The sequence below is a fragment of the Canis lupus genome, chromosome 12, assembly GCF_011100685.1.
Source record: "Canis lupus familiaris isolate Mischka breed German Shepherd chromosome 12, alternate assembly UU_Cfam_GSD_1.0, whole genome shotgun sequence".
In the NCBI taxonomy this organism is placed as follows: Eukaryota; Metazoa; Chordata; class Mammalia; order Carnivora; family Canidae; genus Canis; species Canis lupus.
Genome location: NC_049233.1, coordinates 42,456,844 through 42,471,961, shown reverse-complemented (window position 1 = coordinate 42,471,961; position 15,118 = coordinate 42,456,844). Strand labels below are relative to the sequence as shown.

The following is a 15,118-nucleotide window of genomic DNA, read 5'->3' as shown; positions in this document are numbered from 1 at the left end:
GACATAGAGGGAGAAGTGGACTCCTTGCAGGGAGACCAATGTGGGATTTGATCCCTGGTCCGGGATTATGCCCTGAGCCCAAGGCAGACGTTCAACCTCTGAGCTACCTAGGCATCCGGGTGTTGAATATTGTTGATTGGCACTGGACATCTCTTCCTGTCTTTCTGCATTTCCCCCTGTATTCCAGGAATTGGAAAACAAAAAACTCCACTTCCCAGAATCTCTTGCAGGTAGGGGTCTGGCTGCATTATGGGTTTTGCCAGTAGGAGGCACTTGCATGAGACATGGTAGAGAGGCCTTTCTGATGTCACTGTGCTGCCAAGGAAGTTCCTGTAGATGTGTGTACTGCTAGCAGCAGTAGGGTTTTTTTTTTTTTGCTCTAGATTGCAGGTATAGTTGCATGATTTTAAAAGGAAGAGTCTGGTAGGGTCTTCTGACTTTTCCTTTAGCCCTTCCAAAGATTTTGTAAGCACCCCCTTTCAGCATTTAAACCCTTTATGATGGAAATATCTGAAAGCGTTTCCATTTCCTGTAATGCAGTTAGAAGCATTGTGAACAAAATAGGCTCTGTGCGACCCGGAGGCACTGAGCCTCCTTTTCTTCTCCTTATCTGCATCTGTCCACACCCAGGAATGGGAAGGGTCCTCCCAGGAATGGGAAGGGTCCCCGCAGCAAGACTGCCTGGTTGAAAGAACACAGAATATGTGGTCAAGCTTTCAGGTTTGAATTCTGGTCCCACCACTTACAACTTATCTAACTTTAGGCATGGCATTTAACCCCTTTGGATTTTTGTTTCCTCAATGTAAAAATGGATAAATACTAAATAATGTAATAATTTAGACCATTACTGTACAGACTTAATAAGACAATACGTATACAAGTTCTTTTAACAGCTATGCTATGTTTTAAATCTGAAAACTTGTAAGGATCAGTACTTCAAGTAATGCATGTTGCTTATTGTCATTGGGACTGGAATAAACCTGCCCAGTCACAGAGGTAAGAGTAGATTGCTCACCATTATATCCCCAGTTACTAATAGAGAGCTTGACATACAGCAGGTACTTGATATATGTTTATGGAATGAATGAACGACAGATACCTGACAGTTTATATCCAGACCATAATTTGAAGGTGGGAAAGTAAGAGTAGATCAATGTTTGATCTCACTCATGACTTGCCACCATTGCACACTGTAAGGTTGGTACAAAGCATTTAAGGAACTGATTGATCAACTTCTTCCCCATTTTGATTGATAAGCTAATAAAGTATTTGGGACTTTTAAGTGCATTTTTTTCGAAAGTTGCTTGAAGTACTCCTCAATATATAAAATTTTCTTACCAAATCTTATCAATATAATGGAAATCCAGTTGTTAGGAACAAGTGGAGAATGTATGAATATATACCTCTTTCTCACTTGTCTGTCTCATTAAGTGGTACTGTGCAGAGTCTCAATTTTCCATATATCAAGATCTCCCATGGATTTCTTTCCATGTTTAATTGGATTCTAGGGGTGTCTGCCTTTGGCTCAGGTCGTGGTCTTGGGTCTGGGGATTGAGTTCCACATTGGGCTCCCCATGGGAAGCCTACTTTTCCTTCTGCCTATGTCTCTGTCTCCTTCTGTGTGTTTCTCATGAATAAATAAAATCTTTTTAAAAAATGGATTGTATTTTGGTGTTAAGTTGTATGAGTTCTTTATATATTTCAGATGTTAAACCCTTATCAGATCTGTCATTTGCAAATGTCTTCTCCCATTCAGCAGGTTGACTTTTTGTTTTGCTGATGGTTTTCTTCACTGTGCAAAAGCTTTTTATTGTGGCATAGTTTTAGTAGGTTATTTTCGCTTTGTTTCCCTTGCCTGAAAAATTTGCTAAGGCCAATGTCCAAGAGGTTACTGCCTATGTTTTCTTTTAGGAATTTCATGGCTTCAGGTCTCATGTTTAGATCTTTAATCTGTTTTTAGTGTATTTCTGTGCATGGTATAAAAAAAATAGTCCAGTTTCATTCTTTTGCATGTAGCTGTCCAGTTTTCCAATCACCATTTATTGAAGAGACTGCCTTTTCCTCATTATGCATTTTTGCCTCCTTTATCATAGATTGATTGACTATATAAGTATGGGTTTACTTCTGGGCTCTCTAGCTTGTTCCCGTTCCTTGATATGTGTGCTGTTTTTATGCCTATGCCATACTATTTTGATTACTATAGCTTTGTAGTATATCATGAAATCTGGGATTGTGATATCCCCAGCTTTGTTCTTCCTTTTCAAGATTGCTTTGCCTATTCAAGGTCTTTGTGGTTCCATACAAATTTTAGGGTTATTTATTTTAGTTCTGTGAAAAATACTATTGGTATTTTGATAGGAATTACAATGAATCTACAGATTACTTTAGGTAGTGTGGACGTTTTGGCCAATATTAATTTTTCCAGTCCGTGAGTATGGCATATCTATTTGTGTCATCTTCAGCTTCTTTCAGCAGTGTCTCATAGTTTTCAAAGTACAAGTTTTTCACCTCCTTGATTATGTCTATTCTTAGGAGTTTTAATCTTTTGGTACAATTGTAATTGGGGTTGTTTTCTTATTTTTCTTTCTGTTACTTCATTATCAGTATAGAAATGCAACAGATTTTTGCATATTAATTTTGTATCCTGCAAAATTACTGAACTCATTTATTCTAACAGATTTTTGATGGAGTCCCTAGGGTTTTCTATATAGTATTGTGTCATCTGCAGATAGTGAGTTTTGCTTCTTCATTACCAATTTGGATGTCTTTTATATCTTTTTCTTATCTGGTTCCTATAGCTAGGACTTACAATACTATGTAGCATAAAAGTGGCAAGAGTGGGCATTTTTGTCTTGTTCCTTATCTTAGAGGAAAGGCGTTTAGCTTTTCCCCATTTACTATTATGTTAGCCGTGGGTTTTTCATATATGGCCTTTATTATGTTGAGGTTGTCTCCTGTAAACCCACTTTGTTGAGAGTTTTTATCATAAACAGATGATGAATTCTGCCAAATGCATTTTCTGTAACTATTGAGATGATCATATAGTTTTTATCCTTCATTTTGTTAATGTAATGTATCATGCTGATTGACTTACAGATATTGAACCATTCTTGAATCCTTGAAATAAATCCCACTTGATTGCAGTAAATGATACTTGTAATGTATTGTTGAATTTGGCTTGCTAATATTTTGTTGCAGATTTTTACATTCATGTTCATTAGTCATATTAGCTAGCTTTCTTTTTTTTATAGTGTCTTTGTGTGGTTTTTGGTATCAGGGTAATGCTGGCCTCATAGAATAAACTTGGAATCTTTCCTTTTACTGTTTTTTAAAATAGTTTGAGGACAATACATATTAAATTTTCTTTAAGAACTATGGCTTCTAATAGTGTATTTACCTTACATTTGTGTAAGAAACAATATGGTACATATATTTTTACTTTGCTTTACACAAGAGCATCAACGTGTATGTTATAACTTCTGTATGACATCTTCATACTCTAAAATACACTGGTATTTCTATCATACATTTAGTTCTGTAGCTCTGGCACAGCTTTTGTCATTAATTAGCTTTAGTATTTGAGACAAGACATTTTTCTGCTCTCTACCTCAGTTGGCTTATTTATAAATAATTTAAAGGTAGGCTAAGGTGGAGGAGTGGGAGAGTGTGTGAGCATAAGAATGGGCTAGTTTGTGGGGAATATGGGTGGCTCTGTCAGTTGAGCATCTGACTCTAAGTTTTGGCTCAGATCATGATCTCAGGGTCATGAGATCAAACCTTATGTCATGCTCTACACTCAGTGAGGAGTCTACTGGAGATTCTCCCTCCCTCTCCCAATGCCCCTCCCCTCCTTGTGTTTGCTTTCTCTCTCACTAAAAATAAATAAATAAATAAATCCTTTAAAAAGAAGATTGGGGTAGTTTTCTGTCTTGATCTTGACTTAAATAATAATATTTACAGGCAGGACATATATTTTCAACTAGTTTCTCAAATTTAAATTTTAATTCTTTCTCTTTCCATAACAACATAATAACAAAAATCTGCGGTTAACAATTACTGAGCACTACTTCCAGTTTAGGCCTGGTGCATAGAGCTTTACATCTTTCACTGAATCCTCATAACAACTTTGCAAGTTAGATGTCATTATTATCCCCATTTGCAGAAGTAGAAAATGCACAAAGAAGTTATGTAGTTGCCCAATCTTTAAGTGGGGAGCAGTGGGCTTACTCCAGAGCATCGAACCATCAAGCTACACTGTGTTTGCAAGGTAGTGATTGTGACCATTGCACAATGCTGTTTGCTTCCAGGAATCACCACTGAATGGGAACAACTGAGTAGATCTTATCATGGAAACTTTCTGGGACCAAATGAACTTATTAAAAAGTGAATGCCTCATGAATTACTATATTTTGACTGATATTTGTAACAAATAACTTTCATAGCTGATACCAGAGTTGAGAAATTTTACTTAAAATTTCCAAGGTCTCCTATTCTAAAAGTCTCCATTGTTTGCTAAAGGGGTTTATTTAAAAAAAAAAAAAGTTTATATAAATAACATGCTTCCTCAAACCTTAGCACTTCTATTTTTTTCTAAGATTTTATTTATTCATTCATGAGAGATACAGAAAGATAGAGGCAGAGACATAGCAGAGGGAGAAGTAGGCTCCATGCAGGGAGCCCTATGTGGGACTCAATCCTGGAATCAGGCCCTGAGCTGAAGGCAGATGCTTAACCGCTGAGCTACCCAGGAGTCTCAAACCTTAGCACTCTTAATCTGTTTCTGACTAGTGGGTTGTCTAATCACCTGGAGCTTCAGTGCTATTATCTAAACAATTCACATACTAACTCCAGAAGTTTTCAAAGTTGGGTGAACATGATAATCCTTTTGGAGCAGGGAGAAAACATTAGAATTTCTAATTTTAGCTGATCCTTCTAAAGGTTTATATTTGTGTATAATACATTAGTGTAGTCATACGTGTGTTAAATCAATAAATAAGTAAGCCAGAATTTATTGTGAGTGATCAAAAAAGTTTGAAGACTACCGATTTAGCCATTTTTGTACCTGAAGCTGATTTTCATTACGGGTAGAAGTAAGGTCTGTGTTCCACTTATCTATTGCAATGTAACAAATCACCCCCAAAATTGGTATACTGTAGAACAATATGAATATTTAAATTTCTCACAAAGCGTTTGGGTGGGACTCAGCAGGAACTGTTTGTCTCTGCTCTACCAGAGTGGTTGAATGGTAGACTGGAGCCATCTGAATGCTGTTCACTCACAAGTCTGGCAGTTGATGATGGCTGTTATCTGGGAAGACTCAAATGCTTGGAGGCAAAAATAGCTGGGACTCCTTTGCACCGCTCTTCCTCTCTGTAGTCTTTCCACTCTATCTCTCCAGCATGCCAATTTCAGCTTAGCCAAACTTATTACAGAGCAGCTCAGGGCTCCTGAGGTGCATGTACCAAGGGATAAAGCCAGGTAGAAGGCTAATGACCTTTTCTAATCCAGCTTTCAAAGTTGAATAGGGTCATTTTTGTCACATTTTAATTTTTAGAAGTAAATCACTTTGGGAATAAGATCCCACTTTTTGATGGGAGGAGTGTAAAAAAATTTATGAACATAGTAAATGTTCACCTCCACAAGTGTCCTGACTAGGGACAATGAAAGGCCAATGATGTGGTTGGGGGTACGGGAAATATCAGAAAGGGAGACAGAACGTAAAGACTGCTAACTCTGGGAAACAAACTAGGGGTGGTAGAAGGGGAGGAGGGCGGGGGGTGGGAGTGAATGGGTGACGGGCACTGGGGGTTATTCTGTATGTTAGTAAATTGAACACCAATAAAAAATAAATTAAAAAAAATAAAATAAAAGCTATCAACAAAAAAAATGAATTTAAGAATTAAGCTGTAGGCTGGATATGAACTGGAAAAACTGAACTTTTCTTCCATTCCTGACTTCATCTCTTGCTTCCAGGACCTTCATAGGCACTGGGAGACTCCTCTTCTAGCCTGGCTCATGAGTATTTGATGGACTAAATGACACTCCACAGGAGAAGGGAGGGCAATTGGATGCCTTTTTCTATTCTGATAGGCCTAAGAGGAAGGGATTAAGGATCCTCTGACCAAAATATCATGTATGTCAAAACGTCATCATAGGTATGTGTGTTAATAAAAAAATGTGCACCTCTCATCAAAAGATCATGTCAATAAAGGTATATGTGCTAGTAGAAAATATGTATACTTCCCACCAAACTGCCAATATCATTGATGACATGTGTTCTCATAAAAATATGTAGTTTTGCTATAAGCATTTTCCTACTCATAAGTTAATTGATTTTTCTAAAACAAGAGTGTAGCCAATAGATCTTTAAAATCACTTTATCCTTTGCTCCTCCCCAACATTTCAGATAAACAAAGTAAATTTATGATATATATATTTGAGTAAAAACTCTTTCCTACAAATAATAAAACACTGGTAAAAGAATTTCCCCTTAGACATATTCCACTGAGGTGATATAGCTAAATACTTTCATATATGTAGCTTTCATACAAGTCAAGATTTCTAAGAGTATATCTACTCCTGAAATGATATTAAATTCTAGTATAAAGACTAATAACAGCCTCCTTTGACATTTGATCAAGTAACTTAAAACAAAAAAGCCAGAGAAGAGTGATGAACATTTAGAAGTTGTTCAGAAGTGAGCCTTAAAGGTGATTAAAGGACAGAGAAATAAGACTCAAGAAAGTGTAATGTATTGAGATTATTTAATTTTGACAGGGCGGAGTCTGAAAAGATGACTCATTTCAACTTCTGTTGATCAGAACTCTCTCCTATGCTACACTATACACTACAAGACTATAAACACTATGCCAAGAGATGTCCATGATTGGGATTCTGGAGTAATGAAAATTTCTATAATGGTTTTCATTAATCTCTATCCTTTGCCACCAAGTTTAAATTTCACTAAATGTAAATTTAGTGCCTTCTCATAGTTTGTAAATGGGTAATCCATGAGACCCTTATTCTCAAACCAAGCCAGAAAATAGAGGTTTTATGTTCATAACTCTTACATGGGAATGCACTTTACAATTATTCATCTTCATCTAGCTGAGTCAGGAGCTTAAATTTTGGTTAGTTTTAGTAAAGAAAGTAAGTAAAAAATCTATAGTTTTAGTAAAGAAAGTATAGTAAAAAAATCTGTAATTAATAATTAAAGTAGAGTTTCAAGGCTGATTGTTAAATAATTTTCTGTCATGATCATCCATATGATTTTTTTTCTTTCCTAGAATGACTTAAATATCATAATGCCTTAAGACGCTAAAGATAGAAGTGATATACATATTTCTTTGGAGTCTAAGATCCTATGAATTTAGTGGGTTTTTTAGTCTTTCTTTTCCATTTATGTTAAGGACTTTTCAATATTCTAATTTTAAAAATGCCTATTTACAATTATATATATTGCCTGTAAAATATACCACAATGCACATACATGGTTTAAGTCCATAAAAGATACATTTGGTACTGTTATATTTTCAGAGAATTTGTTGCATACTTAGTTTCCTAATTGCTGCATTAGGGAACATTGTCTTTGGGACTTTTTCTAGTAATTGATTAGCTTACTATTTTTTTTTAAGATTTTGTTTGCTTATTTATGAGAGACACACAGAGAGAGAGAGAGAGAGAGAGAGAGAGAGGCAGAGACATAGGCAGAGGGAGAAGCAGGCTCCATGTAGGGAGCCTGATGTGGGACTCGATCCTGGGACTCCAGGATCACATCCTGGGCCAAAGACAGGCACTAAACTGCTAAGTCACCCAGGTGTCCCATAAAGATAGCTGTCACATAAATACTTAACCTGTGTTGTGTAATATACATTTTTGTCCCAGATAAACTTTCTTGAAACCAAATGCCTCTATGGTAAATGCATTATTCCTAGAAAAGACCTTAGATCCTACACCTTTTTATAAATCAGTTTGCTTTTGTGAGATTCTAACCGTGATCTTATTGTACAGTTGACACTTGAATAGCTCAGTGTGCTGACTCCCCACAGAATTTAAAATCAATGTATAACTTTTGACTCTCCCAAAACTTAACTAATAGCCTACTGTTGACCAGCCTACCAATAACATAAACCTGTTTTGTATGCTATATGTATTATATACTTGGTTCTTACAATAAGCTAGAGAACAGTGTTGTTAAGAAAATCATATTGAAGAATCATTTACAGTACTGTAAAAATGTATCTATAAGTGGACTCATGCAGTTCAAAACCTGTGTTGTTCAAGGCAACACAGGTTGCCTTGTAATTTGGCAATGGGATATATTTTTATTTGGTTGCATTTCAAGAGTATTCCATCTAGCTGTGATGTAAAGGCATTCATGTAAGGTATCCTGAGTATATCTTGTAGGCCCAGATTTTCTAATTATTAGTCACCAAATCTGATAAATTTCATATCTTCCCATGCCAAAGAATGGCCCACAAATAGACATAAGGACTATATTCACCAAAGATGTTGGATGTTTGAATCTGTTTCACTGGAGTGCATTTAAGAGGAAAAATGCCAGTATCTAAACCCAGGCACATTAATGGTTTATAAACCACTCGAAAAAATGTGGAGATGTCACAAATCATGAACACAAATCACATTCCTGGAATGTTTAACAAAGAGATATTTCTCTTTGATAATTCTCTAGGAATTTTGTGTGTGTGTGGGGGGGGTATTTAGTTCACCATCATAACTTGTTAACTTTTATTTCAATTACTTTTTTGCACAAATGGCAGTATATATTTATTTTTTATTTAAATTCAATTAACAAAAATGGATCATTAGTTTCAGAAATAGAAGTCATTGATTCATCAGCATTATAAAATACCCAGTGTTAGTTACATCATGTGCACTCCTTAATGTCCATCACCCAGTTATCCCATTCCCCCTCCCACCTCCCCTCCAGCAACCCTCAATTTGTTTCGTAGGATTAGGAGTCTCCTATGGTTTGTCTCCCTCTCTGATTTCATGTTGTTTTATTTTTTCCTCTCTTCCCCTATGATCCTCTGTTTTGTTTCTTAAATTCTATGAGTGAGATCATATGATAATTTTCTTTCTCTGATTGACTTATTTTGCTTAAGCATAGTACCCTCTAGTTCCATTCACACTGATGCAAATGGCAAGATTTCATTTTTGATGGCTAAGTAGTATTCCATTATATATATAATCCATTATATTATATATATAATCCATTATATCCAATATATCCAATATATTCCATTATATATATCTATATATATATCTATATATATATATATATCTCACATCTTCTTCATCCATTCATCTGTTAATGGACATCAGGGCTTTTTCCATATCAATTACTTTTAAAATTATTTGGATTGAATTCATTAATGATAATTTTCCTCTTTTCCTATAGCATTTAGGAAACCTCCAGGCAATCATCTTGTGCACTAAGTTTAATAAAAGTCTAAAGATGTCAAGTAAAACAACAGTGACAAACACTTAAAAGAATGGGAGAATCCTTTGGCAATGCTCTATACAAGACTTTGTGGGATCCTTCTTTCCTCCATTCTTCAGTCTTGTGAAGAGCAAGCCATTAGGATACTCAACTACCAGAAAGGGTAAAGTCATAACACCTGCAATTGCCATAGGTTTTCTCTGCGATTCAGCAAAGCTTATCACTCCTTTTCAGGCTCTGCTTCCACTGGGACCCATGTAATGAAATGAAATTCTCCACCTGACCCTTTTGACTGCAGACTTGTAAGATGAGAAGCTACTAAGGTTTTCTCTCCTAGGACAGAAGATTGACAGTACAGGTTGCTCGTAAGATCCATCTGCCTGCAACCTGCAGGCATATTATTCCTTGAAAATTGTTAGAATTTAATGGGATAACTTTTGCATTTTCTCCAGCTAATTATGTTTTAAATTATATGCCCTTTCTCCTTCCTGTTTCTTTTTATTTTTCCTGAGTGTTTTGTTTTGTTTTGTTGTTTTAAATATTATACTGCCCTTTTTGGGTGATTGGATTTGTTCAAAGTAGGCCCAAAACCTTTAAAAGACTGGTAGATTCTCTCAAACTGAAACAAAACAAATTTCTCTCTCACACACACACACACACAATACACACACACAATTTATACTCACATAAAATCAAAATATGTAGAAAGAAAACTATTCTTTTATACAACTATATTTGGACCTTAGAATTATGTTCATAAAAGCTTATGGCAAAATGAGAGAGAGAATCCAGATGAAGTGATACTAATGGAATACTTGCTTTATGCTTTAAGAATTATACCTGACGTGTTATGGGCACATTGAATTGCATTTTTAAATTTTGGTACTAGGAGAACTATCATTGAATGGAAATATGCAGTGCATCTTTTTGTGAGATGAAGAAGTGTTTTAGAGAGAAGGAGACCATTTTTAATAGATCTCTTTCCAACTTAGCCTTTCTTTTAATCTCTGAGCATCAAGTTTATAATCTGTAAATAGAGATATTAATTTATGCCTGAGAGAATGGTCAAGAAAATTAAGAACTAATTCAGAACTAATGTGAGTTTGCTTTTTGATTTAAAAAGGTCTATATAAATATTAGTAGGCTTATGTTTCAGACTGGCACCTGTATTATCTCAATGTCTTTTTAACATGCTATTGTCATATTACTACATTTTTGTGAAGGAGATATCAGAAAATTGGTGTCTAGTCTTGCTTGGTCATTAAATTCCAAGGTATAACTTCATGAAAGTTATTAACTACTTTGAACTTGAGTTGCTCATTCCTTTATTCATGCAGTATGTATCGAGTACCTATAGAATGCCAGACAGTACTGTTGACTCAGAATACATCAGTGAAAGATAGAAATAGAGTTTATGAAGTAGGCATTCTGATGGGAAAAGGCAAGCATCAAATGAAATAAATATATAATAGAGTATGTTAGAAGGTGGTAAGTGGTCTGTAAAAAATAAAACACAAAGGAGACAGAAAATATGGAGCGTAGACTTTTGTTTTTTGGTTTTAATTAAGGTGGTCAAAGAAAGGCCTCACTGGTAATTTTTGAAGAAAGATCTTCAAAGATAAGGGCATGTACCATGTGGAAATGTGTGGGGACAGGGAATTTCAGGTAGAGAGAACTGCAAATGCAAACATCTCACAGTAGAAGTATGTCTTGGCAGAGGCCCATGTAATTGGAAGCAAGTCAATGTGAGAAAGTAACAGAAGATGAAGCCAAAGTTTGAGGTGGGGAGGACAGATAGCATGGGGTCTTGCAGGCCATGTTCTGAGTGAGAAAAGACAATATTGGAAGATTTTGTATAATTTAGGTTTTAACCCTGTCTTTTGGCTGGAGAATGTAAATACAGGGGTCAGTCTTTATCCTTTAAAATCTCTCACAGTCTGGGTCCAAGATCCTGTGATATTTGACAGTTTCTCTCTCAATTTGCCTACTATTATTCCAGGAAGAATAAAATCTTGTTCAGTCTCTTGGCCCACTACTGGGACCAGCTGTTTGGCAGACCATAGGAATTAGTTGTCCATAAATGTGGGGTCAATGTGGCCAGTTCAACCTTCACTTTCCCATGGTTTTCTAAAAATAATTTAAGAGAAGTCATAATGTTTTGGAAGTACTAAAGAAATGATGATGATGATATATATAAAAGACCATGGTGTGTGGGTCTATTATGTATTTTTTACTTCAGTGCAAATGAGAAGCCTAGTGCAAAGAAACTTATGAACCTATTGGAAGATTCGCTAGTATGTCTTTCCAGTTCTTCACAAAGCCACAAAAGGCTTCCCTCTGGATTTTCACATGAGCTGAGTGCCCTACTAATAGGTGAAAAATGTGTCTCAATCAGGTATAATCACATGGAATTCCAAAGTGAGGAACGTGCTGGTTAATAAGTCCCATAAGACTTACACATTCATCAAAAATGTTTTAAAAAGACATTGTATTCTAGAGCTAAAATTATTTGCAATGCTAGTTTTATAAATTTATTTTTACATGCTAACTCTATAAATTCCCCAACACATTGTTATTTGGGCAGTAAATATTTTATGTGTGTGATGTACACCAAACTTTTAGAAGAATAGAATCTAGTATGAAGTGAAATACCTGTTGTTCTGTACAATCAGATAACTGCTGATGATATTGATTTTTTTAAAAAGAATAAGATAATTTTGGGATCCCTGGGTGGCGCAGCGGTTTGGCGCCTGCCTTTGGCCCAGGGCGTGATCCTGGAGACCCGGGATCAAATCCCACGTCGGGCTCCCGGTGCATGGAGCCTGCTTCTCCCTCTGCCTATGTCTCTGCCTCTCTCTATGTCTCTCTCTGTGTGACTATCATAAATAAATAAAAATTAAAAAAAAAAAAAAGAATAAGATAATTTTGCCTTTTTTTAAAAAAGAAACATTATAATTAAATCAAAGCTTCCTTATTTGAATGTAAAATTTCTGTATTTGGCAAGTACATTAAGTTGGGTAGAGAAATTCAAAATTAGGCTTCAAATTGACTTACATTCTCTGAGAGAGAGAGAGAGAAATGGAGAGAGAACTAATGTTCTCTACAGTGAATTTTTATGCTTAAAAAAGAAAACATTAACCAAAAGTACCAACATCATAAAAGAAGATATGTGTGGCAACCACCAAAGGCCATTTGGATTCTGTGTAAAAGGCCTTGAAATTCCCTAGAGCTAAGTTTAATAAAGGAAAGATAAGAATGTCATATTGAAATTCATAGAATTGACTTGGCATGATATTCAGAGTTCATCTCATGCACATGCATAAGACAGTTTCCCTGCATCCTAATGGATTGAAAACAACATGTAAGTTAGTATTATGGTTTGAGACAAAGTACAAACTAATTGTAGCATAGCTATAGGAACTTTTAAAAATAATATTGTTTATTAAACACTACAGAGTACCAGGGACTCCTGGCCAAAAGCAGTTACTGTCTACTGTCTTTATGCTGCTGGTCTGAGACTATCAGGAATCTAGGACTATTGCATATTATAAACATATCCATAAATTATTTGTCCCAGATTTCCTTCTGAATTGTTTGCTTTGAGAAGTTGCTTATATCTAATTAATTGGAGTAAAGATTATTACCAAACTATTGGGAAGACTAAAAGCAATGATCAAATAGTTGGCTTTCCAAATCCTTTACTTTATACATTTTTAATTTCCTTCCACTTAGCCAATTAGTGAGTGGATTTGAAGCTATTTAGACAAATACTATTCTCTGATGTAAATCACTTGTACAGAAAGTTAGGAGACCCCAGAGATCTGAGCCTGACTGCTAGATGTCATGTTCACAGCCACCATGTCACCATCCATACCAGCATGCAAAGCCAACAAGGAGTCCAGCTGACTTTGATTTAGAGGTTTTTTGGCAAATTGTCTCAATTTCAAAATCTATCTCTTTTAATAACAATAGCAAGTACATAATGCTATCATATGCCAGGCACTATTTGGATTTATTTAATTGACCTTATCTGAAGTGTTTCAGTTAACTTTTGAAGTGTTTGAAAACACCCTAAAACCTAGTAGCTTCAAGCTGTAACCATTTAATATTATTCACTATTTTGTGGGTCAGCTGGGCAGTTCTGCTGATGTAGGCTGGGTTAGTGTGTTTTCTGTCAGCTGTGGGTCAGGTAGAGGGCTTTGATACTTTCTGTTGAGTTCTCTATATCTCTGCAGTCTCAGCTAGGACCACTGGGCTAACTCACTCATTCTGACCCATGTGATTGCTCGTTATCCAGGAGCATGTTCACAATGATGGCAGCGTTGTGTTCACAAGGGGGATACAGGGGCTTGGAAAAGAGTACTGGAGAGGAAAGTCTCTTGAGGTCCGCCCTTGGTACATATGCAGTGTCACTTCCAGTGAATTCTGTTGGCCCAGGTAGCCAGAGGCCTGTCTGTAGTCAAAGTAGAAGGGAACTAGACTTTTCTTTTTGATAGGTGGAGCCATAAGGGTTGTCGATGAGGAGTAAAGGACTGTGTCCATTTTTCCAGGTGGACACAGCTCTTTCCATTTGACGGGTGAGAGAACTGAGATATAGAGTTTATATGACACAAGGTTATGTAGATTCTAAGTGTCCAAGTCAACATTCAGGAGTATGACTCCAGAATCTATGTTCTTAACCCATGTGCTATATATTTATTTTATATGTGTGTTTCTTAGATGTCACTGCTGCACATGTCATGGATCACAGGAATCATGCTTACTGCCTTCTTTCACATAAAGGACTTGTGATTTTCATGGCACCATCCATTCCACACCAACTCCCAACCCCCAACCAAAAGCCCGTAATACATAACACTTCTTTCCTCTGGTCTTTTATCTCAGAGAGAAAAATCATAAGGTCTTTTTAAAGTAGGTATTAGGAAAGTATTGTATGTTAATGTGTCATCTTTTAGAATACCTATAAATAAGGGTAGAAACTGTTTATTTATGGTTTTATTTAATATATTTTTTAGCAGATTCTAAAATGAGTTCTTTTTTTTTTTTCCTAAGATTTTATTTATTCATTCATGAGAGACATGGAGAGAGGCAGAGACATAGGCAGAGGGAGAAGCAGGCTCCCTGTGGGGAGGACCCCAGGATCAGGACTTGAGCTGAAGGCAGATACTCAACCACTGAGCCACCCAGACACCCCAAGTGAGCTCTTCCTTTTACTAGCAAGTACATTCCATTAAGGTAGGGACATCAACTCCACATTACAGTTGTTTCCCTACAGTTAGCAAATGGTACGTGTTCAATAGTATGAATTAAATGGAAGAATGAAGGAAACCAAAATATTAAGAATTGTTAGTAAACATTTTTAATCATTGATTTCATCAAGTAGATTATAATAATATTATACTCCATTTATCAAAGTAATTATCTGCATTTTTGTTTATTCAGTAGCATTTCCTTTCCTTATTATGCTTGTTACAATTTACATATGTATAAGTTTACATGTGATACCATAATACTATCTCCAGATTTTCAAGAAATTCTTTGCTAATTTTGAATTCTTTTTCTTTTATAGTATTGTATTATGACTCTCTTGATCTAGACACATAGTGTTTCGAGTGTGTGTATTAAGGCTTTTGAGACTAAGGTAACTTTCAACTC

General features: G+C 35.8%; 1 long non-coding RNA gene across 1 annotated transcript in view; it reads left to right on the top strand.

Moving 5' to 3' along the window:
- The first annotated feature begins 565 nt into the window (after positions 1–565).
- LOC111098337 overlaps positions 566–15,118 on the top strand; it is a 30,534-nt gene continuing 15,981 nt past the window's right edge. Inside the window, exons 1-4 of the long non-coding RNA XR_005367960.1 lie at positions 566–720; positions 5,974–6,155; positions 9,698–9,828; positions 15,033–15,104. This is a non-coding gene — a long non-coding RNA (uncharacterized LOC111098337). The remainder of the gene's footprint in view (positions 721–5,973; positions 6,156–9,697; positions 9,829–15,032; positions 15,105–15,118) is intronic.